Source organism: Schistocerca serialis, chromosome 4 (genome assembly GCF_023864345.2).
Source record: "Schistocerca serialis cubense isolate TAMUIC-IGC-003099 chromosome 4, iqSchSeri2.2, whole genome shotgun sequence".
Lineage (NCBI taxonomy): Eukaryota > Metazoa > Arthropoda > Insecta > Orthoptera > Acrididae > Schistocerca > Schistocerca serialis.
In genome coordinates, this window is record NC_064641.1 from 302,610,785 (window position 1) to 302,624,479 (window position 13,695).

At 40.6% G+C, this 13,695-nt stretch overlaps 1 protein-coding gene across 5 annotated transcripts in view; it reads right to left on the reverse strand.

Moving 5' to 3' along the window:
• The window catches only part of LOC126473952 (heat shock factor protein), a 160,885-nt gene that overhangs the window by 39,484 nt on the left and 107,706 nt on the right, over positions 1–13,695 (reverse strand). The window lies entirely within an intron of this gene.

Genomic DNA, 13,695 nt, shown 5'->3' on the forward strand with positions numbered 1-13,695 from the left:
CCTACAACACCACCAAACAAGACACCACAGGATTTACGCCATTTTACCTGGTGCATGGGCTTGGGGCCACAATGACGATGGACACTGTGTTTCCGTTACATCCTGATGACGTGGACAATGACTACATCGGTCAGGTGTTAACCAGAGCTGAGGAAGCTTGGCAGTTAGCTCAACTCCGCACGCTCAAGGAAACGATCACTGAAGGTATGACGCGAGCCATTGCTCTGTTGTCTACCAGCCTGGTGACCTCGTTTGGATCTTCACTCCTGTTCAGAAGGTTGGTCTTTCTGAGAAGCTCCTCAGGCGCTACTTTGGATGTTATAAAGTTGTAAGACAGTTGTTTGAAGTTACCTATGAAGTTGAAGATTTCGAACCCGACACAAGACAACGAAAGATCAGAGATACGGTCCATGTCCTTCGAATGAAGCCACATAAGGATCCTGCAACACCGGGTAAATTCAAAGCTTCAGCGACAGGCAACAAGCGGAAAGGTAACGAAGAACGTAGCAGCAAGAGAAGTTCTAACAAGATTACCGTCAGGGCGAACATCAATCATCGGGCGTGGAAGTATGGAGGACCAATGACTTGTTCTCGAACTAGGATGACGTAACACTGAGACGCTGTTCTCTTAAGGAGGGAGCAATGTCGCAGAAGAAGCTGAGTAACACAGTCGTTATAGTGTAGTGGTTATGACACTAAACTGTTGCGTGGAGGGTTGTGAGTTCAAACGTCACCTGAACTGAAAAATTTTAATTTCTATATTTGGTTCGAGTTTCTTCTATAAGTATAAACACAACTGACAAGAATCATTCATTGGAATGTTTTGTAGCTGTACATATACCGTATGTGTTCTGGCCGGAGGCAGTTCGCTCCGCACTCTTGTATGTGCATGTGCTGAATAAACCTTTGTTAAGTGAAGTTAGTGTTCATCATTCATCTACTTACACCCTCTTCTACGTGACAATATTATGTTTGCTTCTTTTCGGTCAGTTAGCCATACTGCCTTAATTTTTTTTCTAATCAGATGTGATCATTTGCATAGTGAGATAAAATAAAAATGAAAAGCTACTTTTTCTGTTCTATACCTTTTTTTTTTCCAAACTGCGTTTCAAAGTAGTTGTTGTTGCTATGTTACTGCTACTACTACCAAGTGAAGTGATGCAGTGTAAGACACTGGTTATTTTTTTAAAAGGACAGCAGGTCAAATCAAAATCTAGGTTTTCTGGTTTCTCTAAATTGCCAAAAGGTTACGCAAGTATAGTTGCATTCAAAAGGACAAGGTCAGTTTCCTTCCCCATTGTTCCATAATTCAAACCTGTGCTTCGTCTGTAACAACTTTGTCATTGATGGAACACCGAATCTTAATATTCATATTAGTTTTTCATTTATTACTACTGCTGTAAACAATATCACTAAAGTACACTCATCAGGTGGTGGTGGTCAATGAGGAAATTTCCATTCCAAATATTGGTGTTGGAAGAAAAGGGAGGTGAGGTTGTGATGGAATGCTTCTGATCAGTAACATATACACCTACTCTGCATCCCACATTAGTGCGATCACACAGTAATGGTCTCTCCGTCCCCCATATATATACAGCATTTTGACTTCTCTGTATAAAATAGCATCATCCACAAAAAGCCCTAATGAACTTCCAGTGTTGTCTATTACATTCATTTATACATATCGTGAAAAGTTTTTGGACCCATAACATTTCCTGGGGCACGCCCGACATTACTTTTACATCTGAAGACTTCTCTCCATTGAGAATGACACGCTGTATTCTGCTTGCTAGTAATTCTTCAATCCACTCACGCTGTTGGTCTGATATTCGATATGCTCATATTTTGCTCTTTAAGCGGCATTATGGAACAGTATTGAATGCCTTACGGAAGTCGAAGAACACAACATCTACCTGGGAGCTGCTATCTCTCACCTTCTAGGTCTCGTGGATGAACCGACTGAGCTAGATTCTACACGATCATTATTTTTAAAACCCAATCCATGTTGATTCCTACAGAGTGGACTTTTAGTCTAAGTATAAAATAATGTTCCAAAATTCAACAACAGACTGATGTCAGAGTGGCCTATTGTTTCGTGCATTTGTTCGATGACACTTCTTTAAAACGGGAATGACCTGTGCTTTTTTTCCAATCATCAGGAAAACTTCATTCCTCCAGAGACCCCACAGCTAGATGAGGGGCACTTTCTTTTGCATACTCTATGTAGAATCACACTGGTATCCCATTAGATCTAGCGGACTTCCCTGTGTTGAGCAATTGCAGCTGCTTTTCTATCCCTTGATCACTTACTTCAATATAAGTCACTCTGTCATACGTGCAACGATTTTAAGGAGGTATTACAGTTCATTGTTCTTCTGTGAAACAGTTTTGGAAAAAGATATTAGTATTTCAACATTTTCTGTTTCATCCTCCATTTCAACATCACTGTTATCACTCAGAGCCTGGACAAATTGCTTTGATTTGTTTACTGATTTAATCTAAGATAAAAATTCTTAATATTTTCTGTCAAGTTGGTGGACAGAATTTTACTTTTGAATTCACTGAACACTTCAAACACAGCTTTCCTTACAATAATTTTGGCTTCATTTAATTCTTTTGTCTGTGAAGCTTTGGCTATGTCTAGGTTTGCAATGAAGCTCTCTTTGTTTTCATAGAAGCTTTCTAACATGGCTGTTTAAGCACAATGGGTCTTTTCCATTCCTCACAGCTTTGGGTGGCACATACATGTCTAACAAATATTGTACAATCCTCTTGAACTTTGTCCATTGATACTCAATGTTGTTAGTGCTGGAAACAATCACTGACTCCCTGTGTTGTGCTAATGGAGTGGAAAAGTTCAGGTCTGTTTGCTAACAGCTGATTTAAGATGTTACCTTCACGAATCAGTTCTTTGATCAACTGCTCAAGGTAATTATTGGATACAACATTTAGAACAATTTCACATGATTCCCTGTCACTACCACCTGCCTCCGTCACTTGAGTCTCCAACTCTGTAGCTGCTACATTGTGATCTCCACCTAATACTACAATATGATCACACAAATATTCTCCACATTTACCCTCAAATGTTCTGTCACTACTGTTCCTGAGGCAGGAGATCTATAAAAGTCTCTCTCTGCGTCCATCTCCTCCTCCCCCTCTGCATGTCCATCTCCTCCCTCCTCTCAATATACATCTCCTCCACCCCCCTCCCGCTGCTCAGTCATGCCCTGAAAGGCATGACAATACTAGCCAATCCACATGCCTGTCATGCAGGGCAGTCTACAAGTCAGAGGTGAAAAAACCTTTTCTGCTTGTATCTCCATTCCTATAGGAATTAGGTCTGTGGTCGTCAAACTGCAGCCAAATCAAGTGTTAGTGCAGCCTGAAATTCTCTGTGTATCATAGCAAGTCTAGATTTACTTCATTAGGAAGTTGATCAGTTACTACAACACACAAAAAACATTCGTTCATTTTACTATAACTCTTTAATGTAAAATGCTTAACTTAAATGCTCCTTGCACATTTAATGACAATATCTAATTGCTACTGTTGCAGAGCACAACAAATGGTTTCTACTTGAATAGTACTAAAAGATAGCCAAGGTACATTTAACTTTAAATTATTTAATAGGGTAGATAAAAAATGTACTCATCTAGTGATGGCAGAACACACACATAAAAGACAGTTGTAATTGGCAAGCTTTTGCAGCCAGTGGCACCTTTTCAGGCCGAAGGGGTGAAGGGGAAGGAAAAGAACTGGAGACGTCTAGGAAAAGGGGTAGATTTTGGAACAGTCACTCAGAACCACGAGTAAGGGGAGACTTACCGTATGGGATGAGAAAGAAAGACTGATTGTTGGGGACTGCATCGGATGAGATTTCAAAACCTGAGAGCTTAAAGATGGAACAGGGTAATATGCAGACACTCATTACTGCTTAAACATCATGCAGGAGTTAATAAGAGTGAAAAGGTGTATGTCACAGAGGTGGGGGGCAGTGAAAAATAGATGGGAAAGACAATGAAAGGATGTAGAAAACTAAAACAGAGTAAAGCAAAGAGTAGTTACAGTGAAGAAATGCTGAGACGGAAGAAATTACCATACATTAAAGCCAGGAGAGTGGCAAGAACTAAGGACATGTTGCAGTGCTAGTTTCCACCCGCAGAATTCTGGGAAACTAGTGTCTGGGGGAAGAATCCAGATGGCGCTTGTGATGAAATGCATTGAGGTCACGAATGTCATGTTGTACAGCATGCTCTGCAACAGGATATTTTGAGTTGCCAGTATACACCCTCTGCTTATGCCCATTCATCCTAATTGATAATTTGGTGGTAGTCATGCCAATGTAGAACACCAAACAGTGTTTTACATAACAGCTGGTAAGTGACGTGTCGTTTTGCAGGTGGCTCTCCCTTTGATAGTATATGTTTTGCCAGTTACAGGGCTGTTATAGGTGGTGGTAAAAAGGTGCATAGGGCAAGTCTTGCAGCAATGCGATCTCAGGTGTAGGAGCCACAGGGTAGGGAGATGGGTGCAGAAGGAGCATAGGGTATGACAAGAATATTGCAGGGATTGGGAGGGCAATGGAAAGCTATTCTGTAGTCTACTCAAAATTACTTTAGTATTGACAGCTGCGACAGAAGTGGTAGGGAGAAGGCCACGCCGGAGGCACCGCTCAGATTCAGCTAATCCTGTGACGCCTGTAGCCTCATCCCAGTGGGCACATGCACCCTGAGTTACTAAATCTCAGTCCACAACACTTCCAATTGTACCACAATTTAGTTGCGGTGAGTGCCTGTGCGATCGCTGCACGTTGTATTTGTTTCATTGCAGTTTAGGAGCTACCATATTGTTTTTGTGACAGTTATTTGTTGTGTCTTATTTGACAGGTCAGAAGAAAGTACACCGAAAGTTAGTAGCGGAAAAGTTCGACGTCATTCTCATGGACAGCGGATTGCTTTATGAGGACAGTGTAGAGAATTGGTTTGTTCGTTAAGAGCTTATGTTGAGAGTGAAAAACTTAATGGTGGCCCACTACTCTCCATTAGCAAGGTAGTAGATAGAATGGCAGCAGCACTGAATATCAACAAAAACACTGTTGTAAAAATTGGGAAGGAACTGTGAGACAGAAAAGGAAGTTGGAGAACTCTCCAAATTTGGTACTCCCGGGAAGAAACGTTCTATGGATAAGCATGTTAAGAATTTAGATTCATTTGCAGAGGATGCAATTCATCGACATGTTTACGATTATTATCGCAGAAAGGAACATCCCACACTCTCAAAGTCATTGATGACACTTAAAGAACCAGGACTTTTTCAGGGCAGTTGAACATCGTTATTCACAGTTTAGCACAATGTAGGATTTCACTATGGACAATTTTGTGGCCGTAAGCTATTGATGGAAAGGAAGGATATTGCTGCATGGTGATGCCAATTTTTAAGACAAATATTAAACATAAATGTTAACGAAGTGGTTTGGCTCGATGAAACATGGGTTAATTCTGGTCACGTAGTTAATCAGGGGTGGACAAACAACACGATTAAAGGGAAAATGCAGATGCCGTCTGGTAACGTGGGCAAATTGATTCTACTGCATGCAGGCACTTCGCAAGGTTTCGTACCAAACTGTCTCCTTCTCTTTAAATCAAAGAAGATAGAAGATTATGATGAAGATATGAACCACATTACATTCACAAAGTGGTTTGTAGAAGCTCTAATACCCAATCTAGATAAACCGTCAACAATTGTTTTACACACCGCTCCATATCAGTCAGTTGTTGTTGATAAAGCACCTACCATGGCAAAGCGAGAGGAGGAAATGATTAATCGGCTTGAGTGTCTTAACTTAAATGTATCTGATGTCCTTGAAGAAGGTTGAGCTTACGGAAAAAATAATTTTCCATAAACCGCAATTTCCAAAATATGAAATCGACGAACTGCCAAAAACATATGGGCATACAATCGTCAAGCTGCTACTGTACCACTGCCGCTTCAACCCTATAGAAATGATATAGGCCTAAATTAAAGGTTACGTTGCCAGCAGAAACCAAAAATTTACGCTCTCCACAGTACAACCATGTACTAAAGAAGCTATTACTCACGTTACCGCTGAAGACTGGAAGAAAGCCATACAAGAATGTACTAAAGAAGCTATTACTCACGTTACCGCTGAAGACTGGAAGAAAGCCATACAAGACTGTACTAAAGAAGCTATTACTCACGTTACCGCTGAAGACTGGAAGAAAGCCATCAAACACACACTCAACATTATGGAAAGAGCATGGCAGGATAAAGGTGCTTTGGAGACTTCAGTGGAAGAGATGATTATCTCTTTAAATGACAAGAGTGACAGGGAAACATCAAGTGCCTGTAATAGCGACAAGAGTGATGTCAGTGGAGTTTTACCATTATCCATATAGAGATGCAGCACAAACGGATTCAGCTACACGTATGGAGTGCCCAGTTTGCACTTGTAAGAACTAGCATAACAAAATTAATTCACACCACGTTTTGAAATTTTAATATGGCAAGATTATCAAATATTAATTCCAAAGAAAGTACATTTCTAGAATTCAATTTGTGCATACATATTACAGTATACAAAATAATGTATGCAATACAATGACCGTACTTGTATTGTTTTAGTTTCTCAGAATAGATGTTGCCCAATTTAAGGTACCAAACAAGCATTATTTTATTTTTTGTTGTGTTGGAAATAAGGATGCATATCAGAAATATATCAGGTCTTTACAAATATAGATATCTGTTGCCTATCGCTACTGTACATGAGCAGACAATTATGTGTCATATTATTTACAGTCCTGTATCTCGCGTTAGAGATCTTCGACACAGTTAATGTTTGAAACAGATGAAAATTTGATGTTTTCTTGACATTTCATTCTTACTCAAATAACAAAAAACTTTCTCGCATGTCGAAAATTTGATAATGTCGTCGGAAAGTTGTTTCTCAAAAACTGTAGTATGTCTGCTTGTGTCTGTATATGTGTGGATGGATGTGTGTGTGTGTGTGTGTGTGTGTGTGTGTGTGTGTGTGTGGGCGCGCGCGCGCGCGCGCGCGGGCGAGTGTATACCCATCCTTTTTTCCCCCCTAAGGTAAGTCTTTCCGCTCCTGGGATTGGAATGACTCCTTAGCCTCTTCCTTAAAATCCACATCCTTTCGTCTTTCCCTCTCCTTCCCTCTTTCCTGATGAGGCAACAGTTTGTTGCGAAAGCTTGAATTTTGTGTGTATGTTTGTGTGTCTATTGACCTGCCAGCGCTTTCGTTTGGTAAGTCACATCATCTTTGTTTTTAGATATATTTTTCCCACACAGAATGTTTCCCTCTATTATATTAAACTGTAGTTTTATTGTCACAACTAATTACAGTCGGCTCCACATTTAAAGATCTAATAGTTAGCATGTGTGAGTTAGTTGAATGAAACATGAGATTACGTGCGAGTTCCGTGCGGGACTTGGCAACTCTGTTCCGCACTCACCTATGCTACTTCCGAACTGTCAATCCTTAAGTAATTCTGAATGCACTATAGGTGTGATGGTCAGAATTTCAGACAGAATAGATCTCATTTCAGGGCATGATTTTAGGAAGTCATGGCCCTGTTGAAGTAACTGATTAGCACATTCCAGACCAGGACAGTACTAAGTCACAAATGGTGTGCTCCGAAGTTGTTTTTTGGAAGGATCAGCAGTACCAGGATTGAATGTGATGGCCCAGGAAATCTGCTTTTTAACTAAGCAGGTGGGGTAATTATGTGCAGGAAGGCTGAGGTGAGAATGGTGGGGTATTACTGTAAAGAGTCTGCATTCGAACAAATACGTTTGTCTCAGATGCCAAGGCTGTATGGGTGGGAACATTTGACATGGACAGGGTGGCAACTGTCACAATTTAAGTACTGTTGTTTGTTGGTATGTTTAATGTGGATAGAAGTGTGTAGCTGGCCTTCAGTGATGACAAGATCAACATCAAGGAAAGTGGCATGGGATGTGGAATAGGACCAAGTGAAATTTAAATGGGAGAAGATATTTAAAGATTCCAGGAATTTTAGCAGGTTAGCCTCACCATGATGGTCAGGATGTCATCAATGTATATAAACCAAACCAGGGGCTGAAGACTTATGGATCCCAGGAAAGCTCCCGCCAAGCGGCCCATGAAAAGGTTGGCACAGGAAGGAGCCATCCTGGTTCGCATGGCTGTAGCCCTGATCTGTTTGTATGTCTGCCCCTCAAAGGTGAAGTAGCTGTTTTTCCTACTCACCTCAATCATCATCTACTTCACCTTTGAGGGGTAGACATACAAACAGATATCAGGGGTACAGCCATGAGAACCAGGATGGCTCCTTACTATGCCAACCTTTTCATGGGTTAGCTGGATGGGGCTTTCTTGGGATCCATAAGTCTTCAGCCACTGATTTGGTTTAGATACATTGATAACATCTTTACCATATGGACTCATTGTGAGACTGACATGCTAAAATTCCTGGAACTCTTAATACCTTCTCTGGATTAAATTTCACATTGTTCTATTCCAAATACCATGCTACTTTCCTTGATGTTGATCTTGTCCTCACTGAAGGCCAGCTACAAGCTTCTGTCCACATTAAACCTACAAACTAACAACAGTACTTACATTTTGATAGTTTCCCATCCTTTCCATGTCAAATGTTCCCTCCCACACAGCCTTGGTATCTGAAACAAACATATTTGTTTGGATGCATACTCTTTACAACAACACACCACCATTCTCACCTCAGCCTTCACTGCACATAATTACCCCACCTGCCTAGTTAAAAAGCAGATTTCCTGAGCCATCACATCCAATCCTGGTACTGCTTATCCTTTCAAAAAACTACTTCAGAGCACACCATGGGTGACTCAGTACTATCCCGGTATGGAATGTGTTAATCAGTTACTTCAACAGAGCCATGACATCCTAAAATCATGCCGTGAAATGAGATCTATTCTGTCACAAATTTCGGCCACCACACCTAGAATAGCTTTCCGTCACCCTCCCAATCTCCGCAATATTCTTGTCAGACCCTATGCTCATTCTGCACCCATCTCCCTACCCTACGGTTCCTACCCCTGAGACCGTCCTTGCTGCAAGACTTGTCCTATACACCCTCCTACCACCACCTGTAACAGCCCTGTAACTGGCAAATCGTATACTATCAAAGGGAGAGCCACCTGCAAAACGACATGTCACTTACCCGCTGTTATGTAAAGACTGTTAGGCTTTCTACACTGGAGTGACTACCACCAAATTATCAATTAGGATGAATGGGAATAAGCAGAGGGTGTATACTGGCAACTCAAAATATCCTGTTGCAGAGCATGCTGTACAACATGACATTCATGACCTCAGTGCATTTCATCACAAGCGCCATCTGGATCCTAACCCCAGACACCAGTTTCCCAGAATTCTGCAGGTGGGAAATAGCACTACAATATGCCCTTAGTTCTTGCCACTCTCCTGGCTTTAATGTATGGTAATTTCTTCCGTCTCAGCATTTCTTCACTGTACCTACTCTTTGCTTCACTCCGTTTTAGTCTGCTATATCTATCACTGTCTTTCCCGTCTATTTTTCATACCCCCCCTACCATCTGTTATGTACAATGCACTTAGCTTTTTTCTCTTTTTAACTCATGCATGATGTTTAAGCAGTAATCTGTGTCTGCATATTACCCTGTCTTCCACCTTTAAGCTCTCAGGTTTTCAAATCTTGTCCGATGCTGCCCCAACAATCAGCCTTTCCTTCTCATCCCGTGCAGTAAGTCTCCCCTGACCCGCAGTCCTGGGTGACTTTCTTGGTATCTACCCCTTTTCCCAGACCTCTCCAGTCCTTTTCCTTCAGCCCTCTTCCTTCCCCTTCAACCCTTCCACCTGAAGAAGAAGCCACTGGCTCCAAAAGCTTGCCAATTACAACCATCTTTTATGTGTATGTTCTGTCGCTGCTTTGTGAATAAACTTTTTGTCTATCCTATTAAATAATTTTGTAAATAATTGATTGTTTTCATTGTTTTAACTTTAAACTATAATACACAGTTCTGACTAATAAACCTTGTGCTGCCATATTAGAGCTAGGTTGATGCTGTAGTCGTTGTTGGCAATCAAGGCGTATGGAACCTCTTGAGGGTTGTCTTCACCAACAAGTCTCATTCATGGCTGCATCTGCCAATGACTGTCTTTAGCTTGTGGTGCTACTATAATGTACCAACTGCAACCTGGAACCTCACTCTTTGGACAAAACCACAATATGTATCTAGCAAGTAACAGCTGAATCAAGTAAAGTCAACACTCTTTAGAGTGCAGCTTTCTTGCTAAGTGAGAAAGAAACACACATACAGGCAGAGTTATATCTTAACAGGTGTTTAATTTTTAATCAACGCTGGTGAAATTGTCCATGAGCTAAGTAAAACTGGCTGCTTACCTCAGGGGCAGAGAGGTAAGCAGTGCAATCACTGCAAGGTTAGCAGATGTGAGAGGAGGAATTATTGTTTGCATTCCAGTTCTGACAACTCAAGGGCTTGTGTGCCTCGTATCGATCAGCTGCTATGGTACAAATTTCAACAGAAGCAATACAGATTCATGAATGTGATTACAGAGACAATCAATGTTAGGTGTGGGACATTCATAGCAAGGAAAATTAAACTAAACTAAGACTGTTGTAATACATTATACACTTTGGTGATCATGTTGCATATTATATACTGCATTAAAATGTAAGTACAATTCCTATTATTAATCAATTAACCATCCTTTCACTCAGACAACACAACACTTTGTCATGCAATTACAGTATAAAAACTTTGGGGTTGCTGAGGGTGGTGGCAATCTGAATCAGAGTACAATTGACACAAAGTGTTTTGATCAGTTCTTTGAGGAGGGCAACCAAATTATCTTGAGTCTATTGGGGGAACATAACATACTAACTTATGTAGGTAACCAATTATTAATAAGATGCATGACCCAAGGTGCCGCCCCATAATATCCGTATTGGCTCTTGAGCAAAAAAAGTTGGACAAGCACTGAGCTAGGCAATTCTCTCGCCACAGTGTTGATTCTTACATAGCACAAAGAATATGTACCACATTTGGTTGAAATCAATCCACTGGTTTAGGAGGAGATGCTGGACATACTCATATACATTGCATGCATACTTTTTTTTTGTACACACACACACACACACACACACACACACACACACACACACACACACACACACACAACTGCGGTTTGATAAGTCTGGTAATAAACCAAGGAAAAAAAGCTTGTTTCATAAACAAATCACCTTGTTTCTAGGCATAGTCTCCTTTGAAGGATATTTCATTGGACCAGCAATCCTTCAGCTTTTTCATCCCATCAGAAAAAAAGATTCAGTCAAACTTTACAAAAATGTTTGTCGACTTCCTCATTTAATGAAAATTTCTTCCCAGAAAGACAAAGTTTCAAGTTAGGAAACAAAAAGTCACTTGGGGCTAAGCCTTGTGAATAGGGTGGATGAGGAACCAATTCAAAGCCCAGTTCATGCACTTTTGCCATAGTTATCGCAGAGGTGTGGGATGGTGCATTCACTTGGTGAAACAGCACCTTTCTGCAAGCTAACCTTGGCCTTTTTACAGCCAACGCAAGTTTCGAACGATTCAACAATGAAGTGTCATAGGATCCAGTTATGCTTCTGCCTTTTTTCAAGTACTCTATGTGGATTATTCCTCGGGAATTCCAAAAAACATTGGCCATTGCCTTAAGAGCTGACAAAATGGTCTTTGCCTTTTATGGTGCACTTCCACCACCCTTTGTCCATTGTTTTGACTGCTGTTCTGACTATCATATGTAATGATGGATCCTGGTTTCATCAACAGTCACAAATTGGTGCAAAACGCCTTATGGATTGTGATTAGTCATCAACAGACATTGTGTTGAAAACTTGTGCCAGAAGTGCTTTTGGCCAACTGTGAGCAATCGCGTTGCCCAACTCGCACATGGCTTCTTCATAGCCAATTCTCCATGTAGGGTATCATGCACTCACTCAGTTGAATGCCGACAGTCTCACACCAATCTCATGAGTTTTTATTTGGTGGTCTTGCATTACCTTATGATTGATTTTGTCAGTGGTTTCCTTTGTGGTGACAAAAGGATAACTGGAGAACACTTTGTCTCCGGTGCTTGTATGACCATGTTTAAAATTTTTATAGAGTTGAGCCTCTATGGACTGCGTGGTAATAACCAATTTCATTTTAGTGTCTAGGTCTTGCTCTTGTTCCAGCTTTGACTTCCTGCCGGTATCTTCTGAGCCCACCAAGAAGTGCCTGTTTATGCTCTTCGGATAAAGGTCCTCTCCGTCTTTTGGATGTTGATGCCATTTTAAAACCTTGGTAGTTGTTCACTAATCTTCTAAATTTGTTCCTGTCAGTAATCTCTCTCTCTGAGATACCAATCTGCCTAAGATATTTTTCACATTCTTCGAACCATCTCAGCCTTGTTTTCTTAGATTGGAGGAAACTCCATTTTGTTTTTGTTTGTCGGTCACTGTCCATCCTCATGAGATGACTGTAAAATAACAATCGCCTCTTCTTAATGGATGACGTGATAGGTTCTGTCTTGCTGTTGAAGTCCTTATTTGCTCTCCACCAACCTATCTATTACCTAGGATTTTCCTTAATATGCTCTCGCTTTTCCAGGTCAAAGTTTCAGACACATGTAAGCCCTCAGGTTTTACAACTGTATTATAATGTCGGAACTTGGGCCCTATACTCATAGACTTTTTGTTATAGATATTCTTTGTCAGTTGGTGTGCCTGGTCTAACTTCCACATCCTGACATAAATTGCTGCTTCTTCTAATCCATTTTCCTGGATAACTTCACCGAGATACCTGAAATTTTTAACTCTTCCGATTTTTACCATATTGGTGATCACCCATCCAGGTCCATCATAGTTGTTTGTCATACATTTTGCTTTTTGAACAGAGATCTGGAGTCCAACTTTTTCATCAATTTCTGACAGCCTATTGACCTTGTTGACTGCTGACTATGTTGTAAGCAAAAATGGTCAAGTAATCCGCAAAGGCCAAGCAGTCCACGTACACCCCTTTGTTCTTAGGACCAAGTCTGAACTGCTCTTCATTTGTTTCTTCTTGGGCTAACAACTACCTCCACTCTTGAATGACCTTTTCCAAGACGCAGTTGAAAAGGAGTGGGGATAGTCCATCTCCTTGTCTTATGCCCATTTAAATTTATTAATTCAAAAGTAAATAGTCTTCAACGATTGTGCAGAGACTGTGTGAACTTACTTTCTGTTTTGATTTGTATAGCAAAACAATGCTTCCAATGAAAATGTTTAATAACACCACAAAAAACTGTTTTCTTAATTTTCAATCACAGTTGACACACTAATCAATTCAGACTGCTATCAACAATGAACTGTACACTGTAAATTGTTGAAATTCTTTATACACAGCTTGGAGTAATCAAGCTTATTGACCATGAAAGCACAACAAAAAATTTTCCGTTCTTTCATGGAAATTTACCAGACTTAGCAAACCAACCTTGTATAAGGATTCAGACCTATTTTTTACACACCTGCTTAAGAAGGAAACTAAGGGCCAAAGATGGTTTGGAAAACGTGAATTTCAGAATGACTATAACAGAAGTTGGTTTAGATTCTCATTGTAATACTTCAT